This window comes from Acipenser ruthenus, chromosome 13, assembly GCF_902713425.1.
Source record: "Acipenser ruthenus chromosome 13, fAciRut3.2 maternal haplotype, whole genome shotgun sequence".
NCBI lineage: Eukaryota > Metazoa > Chordata > Actinopteri > Acipenseriformes > Acipenseridae > Acipenser > Acipenser ruthenus.
In genome coordinates, this window is record NC_081201.1 from 30,506,095 (window position 1) to 30,518,711 (window position 12,617).

Here is a 12,617-nt window from a genome sequence, read left to right on the forward strand (position 1 = left end):
CAAACTTAGCTGTAGTTCATTTTCTCCTGTCTGAGCCTAAATTAAACCCTACAGAAAATAAATCAAATCAGTGTGTGCCAGTTACGATGCCAATGGCTATGGTATCCAACCAACTGGTTTACAATGAATTTGTCTCATTAGCTAATTAACCTCAATGTAATTACAGGATGCCATTTAATTATTTTGTCTCTGACTAATGGCAACATTTATACATTTATAAGCTTAATTGGGTTAAATAAAATAACCATATATCTGCCCGTTTCAGACCATAACAAACATTACAGGAGATTAACATGATTTACTAGATAAATAACATGTGAATTTGTCCTAAACTAACCCCCATAGTGAAGGGCATACCTAAAAGCACCTACAAAAACATCTAAGAACAGTTAACTAGGCTGCCTTTATGTAAATGGCAAAAAAATGTCATCACATTTAAAATTCCACAGTACCACAAGTGGACAACTAATTTTGAGGTTCCTTATAGAAGGAAAACTGTAGGCAAAGCGATCCTCTCAGAATCGTATAGAAGTGTTACGTAACTTCCATAAGATGCAGATTTTTTAAAGGATTGGTTCAAAGGATTCTCTCTTACTTTCCACTTGTAAATCAGAGGCAATGCAGGAAGGTGTCAAGAAAAGCAAGCTAGAACAGTTATTTGCTCAATGATGTGGTGAACGGATGTAAGAACCTTTTATTTACAGTATTAAGCACCATCCACCAATCTGCTTAACAGCAGCAGGTTCTTGGCAGAACAGTCCAAAGCAATTAGTGTGTTGTCCAGGGTTCAGCATCGTGGTAGACTGTTGGAAGAGATTGTGGCATGACTAAATATTGCTGTGGTTTTGAACAATACAAACAGTGAAAACATTTTCCATTTTTTGGGTAGAAAAATTCAAACTTTGAATTGGCCCTGAGGCCTGGACAACTGCTGTAATTTTAAATTGTTCTCTAATAAGAGAGAATGCATAGCTTCAGGAATATGATGATCTGAAAGAACAAACTGAATTTTATTATTTATTTATTTATTTATTTATTTATTTATTTATTTATTTATTTATTTTAAAATTTCACACATACCGGGCAAACCTCATCAAGTTGGCACAGCCAGCTTGTTTTTTAAGAGGGACCCAGGAAACAAAAAGTAGTGCATTTAAAACATCCATTCTCACACACATTAATCAGTGGTTACATATACTTCAAACAAGAAAATAATTATGAATCAAATATTTAAATTTAAACAGTAACCGATTCCAAAACTGCAATGGTAACAGACCCAAGTTAGTATGCATCAGTATAGTGATGAGTTGAACCACTGCCAGAGTCCAAGGCAACCCTGCAAAGACAAATGTTCCTAACATGTAAACAACATCTCTGTAGTCAGCAATAGGCAATAGTACTAGTGGAGCAAGACCTGCCTTTATTTGTGCTCCAAAGCAATGATGGTTTCTGTACAGCAAACCCAGTCTCATATGTTATTTGTATTTAAAGGTATTTAAAGGATTTTACTCTTGGTAAAATGTGCCCTTCCAGAGCCTTCATTTTCATCAATTTGTCTAGAAAGTTTCTGAGAGCTTACACTACTGCTGGCACAGTACGATACTATGTCATGAGCATATTCTTTTTGTTTTTGCTTGGAAAGGCTTATATTTCTTTAATGAAGGCTATAATGTTGCTTCAGAGATGTGCAACGAGAATTGTACTTTGGGGAAAGGAGGAGGGGTTGTATCGTATCATGGATTAAGGCCACATACACAGTTGCAGAAAAGTATTTTGTACAAATGATTATATTTAATATGTGTAGCACAGCTTAAAATTAGTTTTTTTTCTCATAGTCGTAACTCAGGTGTATGATGTAAAAGCCAACACTTTAATTACATAACTACTGTGTGTTTTAGTGGCAACGCAATTGCCTAAGGTTTAAATGGTAGTACATGTTTAGCTACCAGAAGACATGAACATAACATGACAACAGGATTTAAGGATTTCGTTGAAGGACTTCAAAGGGATTCATGTAATTCACATGTTCAGACACCTGCCTACCTGAAGCCAGGAGGCAATGGCTCTGGACAGCCCAGGAGATGAAAAATTATTACACAAGTTCAGGGAAGCAAATGAACAAAGATTAGTAAATCCCCTATCCCTTTCTTTTAAAGGAGTACCAAAGCCTAATAGGTACATCACCTCAAGCTATTGTAAGTGCAGAAACTCCGGGTGTTTAAAAAGGATAAACAGGGCTAAAGTGATTAAAAAGCATAAAATGGATCCAGGTTCTTTCCAAGAACCAATACAGCTCACAAGTTTAAAAGCAGATTACCGGAACATTTTTTCTTCTGCATTCAGGAACATTGGCAGGCCCAAAGGCTTGAGAAATGCTATGTTTTCAATATGCTGTTCAAGTGTTCTTAGAGGTGTAGTGTACAGGGGAGGAAGTGCAGCATGTCCAGGCATCTCCAGTATCGTCCTGCTTTAGGGCTCACATTCCTAGAGGTGCTAAGAGAGTCTTCAACTGGTTAAAGCCTAGCTCATGATCTTAACAGTTTTAAACTGCACATAGTGTGGAATGGGAATATTCATGCTCTCTGCAACCTGGTAATCTCCCTATTTTCCAATGTGTCTCTTAAGAAACATACAGACCAGAAAAGACAGAGCTAGACAGGGATGATTTTTGTGTAAAGAACAACAATTGGTAACCCAGTATATAAAAAGGTGTTATATTACATTTTATATGTATTTCTTGTTTAGCATTTATCCTGTACACTTTTGTGTAACCATGTTATAAACATTCTATGTTCCTATTGAATACTCCGATTGAACTTTTCACATCAAGCAAAATTCCAAAATATTCCAATTGGAATACCATGATATAAGACATAGTTGAAATGACAAATGCAATAACATACAGTGGATCATACATGCAAATGCGAACAACGAATGTAAATAAATACATTATAGGAAGATATATTTTCTTTACAATATAGTCACAAAAAGGCAAAAACAAATTCCATTTGAAATGGTTGTGGTATTACTATCAAAAACTGTTCCAATCAAAGTTACTTTTTAAGAGACAGGTTTAGTGAGAGTTCATGAAGATTTTTCATCTTTTCTGGAGTCACATGTTTTATCTTACACCCCGAACCCTTAAAAAACAATAAAAAACAGATTCTCTGTTCCTATTGCTCATTCTAGAGAACCGGTTCCTCATATATTTTCAATGCAACACAACATAGCAGAAACCCTGGAGTTTTAATAAGGACAGAAGAGAGACATTCCTTTGGAAGTCACATTTATACAGAATCACGCTAGCAACAGCACTCATTCCAATTCTGGACAGCTCTGCGATACAAAAGCAACTGGATTCAAGTAAATGCAGTCCTTACATTTAGTGGAACAGTTTTTTTTTTTTCTATCAACCACATAGACACAATTTTGAATGGTTTATCTTGATTGATTTTGAGTATGTAGTTTAAAAACATTTTAAGTAAAATAGATTACTCACCAACTGTTGATTGGGTCCTACAGCATGAAATTGCTAATGTGTTTTACTAGGGTTATTTAACCTGGGGTGTAGCAAGAAAAAAACAAGCCTCATAACATCTGTAAAGCTTTTTGATGTGGAATTCATAGGGTGTAATACTACGACACAGGGAGTTGATGTTATTGTCACCTGATTTGAGAGCAAGATCAGAAGCCTCCCCTCAAGGCCAGAAGCACAGTTTTCATATTTAAAAGTCACATTTTCTTACACTCAATGTATTATATATGTGTAGTGCTGTGCTTTAAAAGACATTTTGATATCAGGGGGAAAAAAAAAACGTATCAAGTTATCTCTGACACTAATACTCTCTATGTAATTCAGAATGTATCCTAGATAAGCACGATGGACATTTCTGCTTCACAATAAGTGGTGGTGGCCCTGATTAGTAGAATCCAGTAGGAATGACCATTTGTGCACTTGAATTCGTTCCTGACTGCAAGCCTAACTGCAGCCTCTAGGTGGCAGCAGTGAGCAAAAGAATGTCATACTGTAATTGCTTGCTGCACTCCATATGGATTTCATATTGGGAAGCCCAGATAGTTCTAGACGACGTGGAGCCATCCTTTATAAGTAAGAGGAAGTGAGTGGTGTGCATGTCTGCCACTGTTTCCCATTTACACCAGCAGGCTTTTGGAACCAGTCCAACAGCACTTACATTCACAGACAACTTGTCAGAACTGAATCCAAGATGATTTGTTAAGAAATATTAAGATGAGAGTTTTTCCTGTCCCTCCCGTATATAGGATTAACATTAATGAACTGCACTATCAACTTTTTCTTCAGTTTCCCTATGTATCAACCACAGCACACTGGCAGATTATTAAAGCACTTGTTTAAATAAACATACACACTCCCCCTTACACTTGCCAATATTTTCATTTTAGAGAACAAGGGACATTTTGTGAGATTGCATACATATTCTATATGATGTTACAGACATAGTAGTTTAACCACTACTTTCTGCAGGTTATTGCTTGCTTTTACATATCCATAAATAAAGACACTGCTTGCTCCCTTCATAAACTCGATTTGTCTCCAGTCTTTCTGTCGTTGTAATAGTAAAACACTATAAAACTACAGTACTGCTATATCGTTATACTGCTCTATAGTAGGTACTAAGCTAAGCTAAGGATCAACACCCCTGCCGGCAGCAAGGCCCTCTTAGGACACAGCACAGATTTAAAAGATGTTTTATTTTGATAACAAAAATATGACCCTGACCTGATTATTCTGATCTGATTCACCCTTGACAGTAGGTTCTGATGTACTGTACGAGTATAAGATAACCCTACTAGGTACTGCTGTACTGGGCCCACTGTACATGTCTATGGTATTTTACACAATGTTTACTTATGGGTATTCTGTGTTACAAACAGGAACATAAAAAAGTACTGTCCCATTGTCTGATTCCCATTATTCTGCACACAGCACAGAGTGTAAATACAATTTATAGTATGTACATTTAAATACGAATGTAGTTTTTGTTTTCGTTCGCACTGAAGAAAAAACCTTCTTTTGAATTATTCTGCAATTTATAGGCTTGCAGTAAGAAGACAGTTGGCTTACTGATTGAAACATATAGATCTTTAGATTCATTTGGTCTTAGAGACTTCACATAGCATTGGTTCCACGTCTCCTGTGACTGCAAAGAGAAGTCTTTGAACCAAGCATTTGCAGCGGGTATTTTTTCACTTTAACAAGTTAACAATGCAATGTATTGTTTGTTTGTTTGTTGCTGACTACATCCTATGGTCTTTTTATTACTTTAGTCCATTTTAAAAGAAAACCACAATTCCTTCGGCATTTTAAAAATAGCTGTAGCACCAATCAGCTCCAGCCCCAGTAAAACAAACCAAAAAAAACAAAACACATTTAACTGTATGTTCATAACGGTTTGGTGGATTTGATGATGATGGTAAAACAAAAGGTTTACCCAAGTCAACAGACAGGCTGGCTAGATGAATGGGTATACTCCGAATACAGAAATGTGTTACATTACAACATTTTAAATGGCTCTCTAACACAAAAGACATCGACAAAAAACTGGAATGCTTTGTCAATTTTATAACTGTATTTTCTTTTTTAATTTAGTACTACGTAATAATGAACATTATACTGATGGTGCTGTACAGTACGTCATAATTAATGCTAGACGTACTGGGATCACACTTTGATTTAAGGATCCAGTTACAAAACATTTATACATGTGTAGTTAAATTTCTTTTTAACAGTTATTAACAAGGGATATCAATGTATTACATGCCTTCTTATAGTACCACGGTGGCTTATTTTTATTATTATTATTATTATTATTATTATTATTATTATTATTATTATTATTATTATTATTATTATTAATAATAATAATAATAATAATAATAATAATAATAATAATAATATACTTCTAATTGTGTTTATAACATACTTAATAACACACGTAGTGTATAGTTACATAATTCTTTATAACAGATCCTTAAAAGGTGTTAACAAAAGTGCTTATCCTAGCTGTAAATGGGATGATGATTTAGCCTTTACTATAAAAATAAATAATGTCAGTAAAAGGTCAGCATTGCAAATCAATTTGGCTAATTTACAGGTAATAACAGTCATTTTGATCGAATGGCTGCTAAATTATTTTTCTGTGAATTTGGTGATCAGCCAAGAGCATAGTAGTTGCAATGTACATTTAAATCCATGATTGCCACCTGCAGGTGGCCTGTCACGGAGGCCAAGGGCTGGATGAGTAAAAGAGACAGAATAACCAGAAAGGATGGTCCCTCCAGGGCAGAGCAGGACTGCAGCACTATGGTTAATAGCTTAATTAAATGATCACACAATGAGATGTCATTTGAAAGAACATTTGAAAGTATAAGAGGAAGCAAGTTTTTTCTCGCTTGGAAATGAGATCTCGTTGAGTTTTCACCATGATTAAACAAAAAGAATTGACTTGAATCAAAGTGATATACAGCAGAAGAGCTTGGATCATATTGCTCTCTGTCCCATTTCTTGTATGAAAAGAGCAACGCCAGCATATAATCTGTTGGAAATGGGCTGAACCAAGATGTCTGAAATGTCAACCCCTTGAAAAAGATTATTAATGAGCTGCTTTTCTTAGGAATTAAATGCTAGCTGACTAATGTATGTACAGCCCATTTAACAGTAATTACTAACCCACACTCAGATAAGTTCAACTGAAACATTTCATATGGTATCTTTACTCCGTAAAAAGTCCCTATAGTCTCACATACTCAAGATTGTAATATAATATGACTTTACATACCAATACTGCAGTGCTGTACATGTACAGTAGAGCATTAGTATCATCTTCATTGCTGCTTAACTAAGCAATATCATCTGACTAGCTTTCATAAGAACAATTGTATTTCAGTTTTGTTTATAAAGGCAAAGGCACAGTTTCCTTACAGTTTAGTGCATTACAAAGAACTATAACAGAAAAATAGGTTAAACAGCTAAAATGTCCTGCTTTTGTGAAAGCATTTTCAGATTTAATTTACAGCTGTCACAAACCCCAGGAATAACTGGTCAGCCAGATCATTAACCCCTACTTAGAATTTTCTTTAAATGGGTCCTTGAAGTCACTGGGACTTGTGTTTATCATGAATCAATTAGCCTAGACATTTTAATATGAACCAGAGTGGTATGGTAAATTAAGCTGTCATTTTCTAATTACTCAGTCCGTCTTCCAAGGGGTACTGAAATGCAATGGTAACATAATGCGGTCTCAATATGTTCTGAAGGTTTTTTCTCCTCCATAAAAACGTCTTCTTCAATCTGGCATGTTTTTCATTTAAAGCATTAATGAAAAACACTATTTTGAATGCAGTATTAATACCGGCCCATTTTAACTTCTTTTTATAATCAGTGATTGCTACTTGTTCCCAGGCTGTTTAATCTCTGTAGTGTTGTTTGAAAATAAAAATGCCTTTAGTATATTTATTTGTTCCAGTCTGGATTTCTAGACAATCTCATTTATAAAGAACTGCAGTTAGTGGGGAAAGGGCACATTTTTCTAAATCCTTGACTTGAAGGTGTGTTGAAGTCATGTCAGAAAATGCGGTAGATTATCCCTCATAAAATGTACTGGTAAAAGGAGAACATGGAGTGCAGTGAAACCCAAGTGAAAACATGATCAAGCTCAGTCAAGCAAGGCTAACCACAGACAAGTGTTGTAAAGCCCTGTGATAACCATAGTTAACAGTAACATTGTAATAAATGCCAGGTAAAGCCTGATAAATTGAAAATTTACAGTGCAAATATACCACAGTATATAAGGAGTGGCTATTCATATATTTAATATATATAGACACACACATTCTAATTCATAAATGCACATTTTCTGTTGCAAACTTGTATCTTTGAAAGCATTATGGATATTAATACAGGTAGTAACACCACAGAGTGTCATGTCTTTTTTAATCTTTTTACGTTAGTGTTTGAAACATGTAGAATAATGGATGTTCAGCTGAAATATTGTGCTCTTTCTGCTATGGAGGATTTGTTTAGCTGTATTTGAAGTTCACCGCCCATAAGAAACAGGATTGCTTGCTATAAGCAACTAGACCACCCACTGTTGTATGAGATGAATAATTGCCTGCCTTCCTGGCTTGGTTGTTTCTGATTCATTTTCGAAATCGTATAATTAAAGAATGTCTCTCAAATAAGATCAACAATTTACATTTTATAACAACTCTACCACTTTATTTGAAATCTTCCCACCAGTGGTTGTACACATGACATGCCACATCCCTTATAAAATGTAATTGTGGTATTTAATTAATACATGGTAAAGCATAGTGAAGGAACAGGCCAGCTCAGGAAAAGCATGGAACGGGAACTGCATTACTGTATATGAACTGGCATTATTTATGCCTGTATGCAAATCAAAGTCAGGCATGGGAATATTCTGCCAAAAAAACATTATTAAAGCACTCCTGTCTCAAAAGAGGATTCAAGGGGGCAATCATACCCAAGATTTTATTATTTCTCAAAACATAAAACAAAACATTTGGAAACTATGCAGAAATGGAACAGGAATAAAAATGTAGCTTTATTTCAATAGAAGTCATTTACAAGGGACATTTGCAACTTCTTCTGGAGGACGGGTGGATGGGCGGATGGATTGAGCCAGCCAGACTACAATAACTTAACCATTACCATTAACATAAACTAAACAATGGAGACTCATTTAGCAGGAGAATCCCATCCAATCAAAACTACCAGCACAGGTGACTGGCAGGTGAAATGTATGCTTTCTACACCACTACACTGACCTACCAGGCACAGAAAGATGTTGCCCTATGAATAGGTGCAGCTCAGTATAGTCCCCAGTGGGCCCGAGCCCATAAAGGGGTACCTGCAACCTCTCAAAATAAATAAAAGTGCAATACATTCAAAGCTGTACTTGCTGGGTTAACAGACTGACTTTGTGGTTTATTTATTATGTGTTAAAAAGCAAACAAATGTGTCTTTCATGAGAATAGATACAACTTCATATCAGCCCAGTGATGGCACAAATTGGTTGTAAGTTGGTTAAGTGACCTTTCTGTAATGACTGTGCTGGGATTTATTGGGATTGAGCAATCCTGTTATGGTCCAGTGACACAGTTGTTTAGTGGCTGCAGTAAACTAGAAGACTTCTTTAATAAATGTAAGATTTTCTCAGTGCTCCCAGGAGATTATTTTAGGGACAGTAATTAGATCCATCTTGAAAATAGGGGGGGGGGGGGGGGGGGGGGAACTGAGCAGTTTTAAGAGAAAAATAAAAATAAACAAATACATTTTGACAATGCAAATTTGCCTTGGGCCCCCAAAATTGTAACTGGAACAGTCTGTTTTCCATAAACAGATATAGTATACAGGATCTCCTCTTGTTAAACCCCCCCTCCCCAAGGTCATAAACAGTATTTTAGTTAACATTGGGGAGGTCTATTACAAAAACAAAGGCTTTAAAATGAGCGTTTTTGCTAATTACTTCATCAAGGAATGTTGACGTTATATTACATTAATAGCAATAAAGGGAAACTGTTTACTGGCCTTTGGTAGTCCACAGCTCTACGAATGAGACTTTTTGTTTGCTTTGAGTTCCAGGAATATACTGGTCAACAAAATACTGGCACTTCTTTTAACTGACTGTATGCACAATGTTTTTGTCTTTAGGTGTGAAGCCTCAGATTGTTGTTTTTTTTTTTTTTCCTAGCTGAAGACAAGTTGACATTTGAATGTGGTGAAACATCTAAATGTTCTCTGTACTCAAGGCCTACTGGAGTGAACAAGCACATTATTATTATTATTATTATTATTATTATTATTATTATTATTATTATTATTATTATTATGATTATGATGATGATGATGATGATTATTATTACTATTCCCCACTATAAAAGATGGTTTCTTCAATATGAGAATAGAGGGTAGTGGACTATGTTGGCAGGGTTTGAAAGGTATTTCCTTCTGGCGCCAGTCTTAGGGAAGCCCACTGAGTTCAGGTATTGCAGCTCATGTTAACAGAGCCTTGAAGGTCAGGATCCCAGCCTAGCCTGCATGTCTGGGATCTGCTTTCCTGCTCTTAGGAGTCAGCAGGCATACAGGCCTGAGCTTAATCAATCACACGTGTCCAGGTACTGAGACCAAAGACATGCAAATCAGGATCTTTTGATAAAAACAAGGAATTTCATTTTAGCTTAATATGGGTAATCTTACAAAACATTTCTCGGAAGCAGTCTGATCAAGACTTTCTCACCACAGGAATGTTAATGCTTTCATTCTTTTTTTTTTTATTTCTCGCTAGCGTTATATCAAAATACATATTCTCCTCTTTTACTTTCCTCAGAGTTCAAAACTCAGATTTTCAAAAAAAAACTTCTAAGAGTCTGCACTTCAAATTACCAGAGACCTACAAGACATCAAAACATGGGGTTGTGAAAGAGACTTTTTTTTTGGCCACTCTTAAATCTTAATTGCATTCCAGATTTACTGCAGCTTGACTAACTTGTTTCTTTTTCAGAGGCATGTACAGTGTTTGTCAGAAAACAATGCGTCATATCATTAATTAACAATAAAAGTGCTCCAAAAGTTATGCACGCCAAGCATCATCTTTACAAAGCAAGTCAACTGATGCAACTTTGAAATAAACGTATTTTTGTAATTGACATAATTCTTTAGGAAACATGACCTGGTTGAGGCATTTGGACAAAACCTTGATTGGGATATCGAGGCTGCTGTTTACATCATCACACTGCAGACATGTAGCCTCTGCTGGTGTGCACAGGCTGGTAACCAAGCTCAGTACCAAAACCAATTCTGAGCCTCTGAGAATCAGGCACACTTCAAGAAACTTCATCCATAATGCAGCTAAAACACAACATATCAGCTCCCTTATAGAAGAACACTAACACATTTGAAGATATATTTTGTGTCCTAATTAATAAAAGTTAGACATGTTTGCAGTTTCTTTACCATGGTTTAGTAATGCTTTAACACAATTATCTGTGATTTACCTTTCACTGATTTAAATATCATTCACTGGATGCTGCCATGCTTATATACTGCAGATAATGTTTATAAAAGGTAATACTAGGGTAATTCATGTAACTAAATGTACTGTTTAACCATAGAAGTGTTGTTATCCAGACAGCTATATTATGTGTGTATCAAGTTAAGCCCTGAGGTCTTGTAATTTCACAACTGGTGGGACTCACAGATGTTTTTTTTTTTTTTTTTTAAGTTGATACAAAGCCATCTTTCATCTTTCTACAATAATACTTACTGACTTTGACCTTTAACCTTCCAATAAGGGGTCAGTGTCCCAGTTCATATTCTTTATCTGTTTCAACACAGAGTTTTCAATTGCTTACCGGTACCTAAGTTATATATACCGGCTATGTTATGATTTAGTATTGCGTTAAGTGTGAAGATCACACCCTCTAGATTCAATTTGCACAGTTAACAAGTGATCTTGTTTAAAAGGGTAAACTTTACATAAAACTAGATATCCTGTTTTACACAAAACCAAATAACTATATGCAGTGGAATTATTGCATATAGCTGTGAAATAATGTAATTTTAATTTATTCTGATGATCTGATTTAAGTCTACACATTAAGATATAGGCTTCCTGGAAAGCAGCTTTAATTCCAGAAAGAGCTAGAATAAAAATTCAGTTCCTTTAGTGTCTGGCAAATAAGGCTTTTGAAGAAAGTGCTACTCAGGTATAGTCTGAATTTTGATTTAAACACTTCATTGTTGCTAATATACATACAGTTGTCTGCTTCCTTGCTGGCATCTTATTCCTGTGTAAAAACATCACTGCAAAGTGTTATTAGTTCCATACTATGTAAACAAAACTCTCTGAGTTAGTTTCACACAGTCATCATCTTTCTTTAGGGGTATTATTCATACTTCATAGCTGGTAGGAACATACCTCCAGGGGCTTAAAAGAAATGTACACAGTTGGATATAAGACACCGACCAAAGAAAACAAACTCCATTTTTTATGGCTGTGCAAATGATTTGAATTTCAATTTCTGGCTTTAAAAAATTTAGATGAGAGTAGTTATGCTGATTCTGAATTCTAAGTTATGAAAAACCATAACCCAACCTCTTGACAATTTACAATAGGATCAGTTTACTACACAAATATCAGTTATCTCAGTAATACTGGCACATACAGGGCAGCAGTGTGGAGTAGTGGTTAGGGCTCTGGACTCTTGACTGGAGGGTTGTGGGTTCAATCCCCGGTGGGGGACACTGCTGTTGTATCCTTGAGCAAGGTACTTTACCTAGATTGCTCTAGTAAAAACCCAACTGTATAAATGGGTAATTGTATGTAAAAATAATGTGATGTCTTGTAACAATTGTAAGTCGCCCTGGATAAGGGCGTCTGCTAAGAAATTAATAATAATAATAACATTCAAAAGAGACAGCTCATATAACTGCTATTCAAAAAAGTGTATTTTGGGTTCAGCATACATTACAACAGGTCTTCAGAAGAATAGCAAAAGAAGGATGAATAAACCTGCAAAATGACTGTTCAAATTTATGATGGTTAATTTTTGAT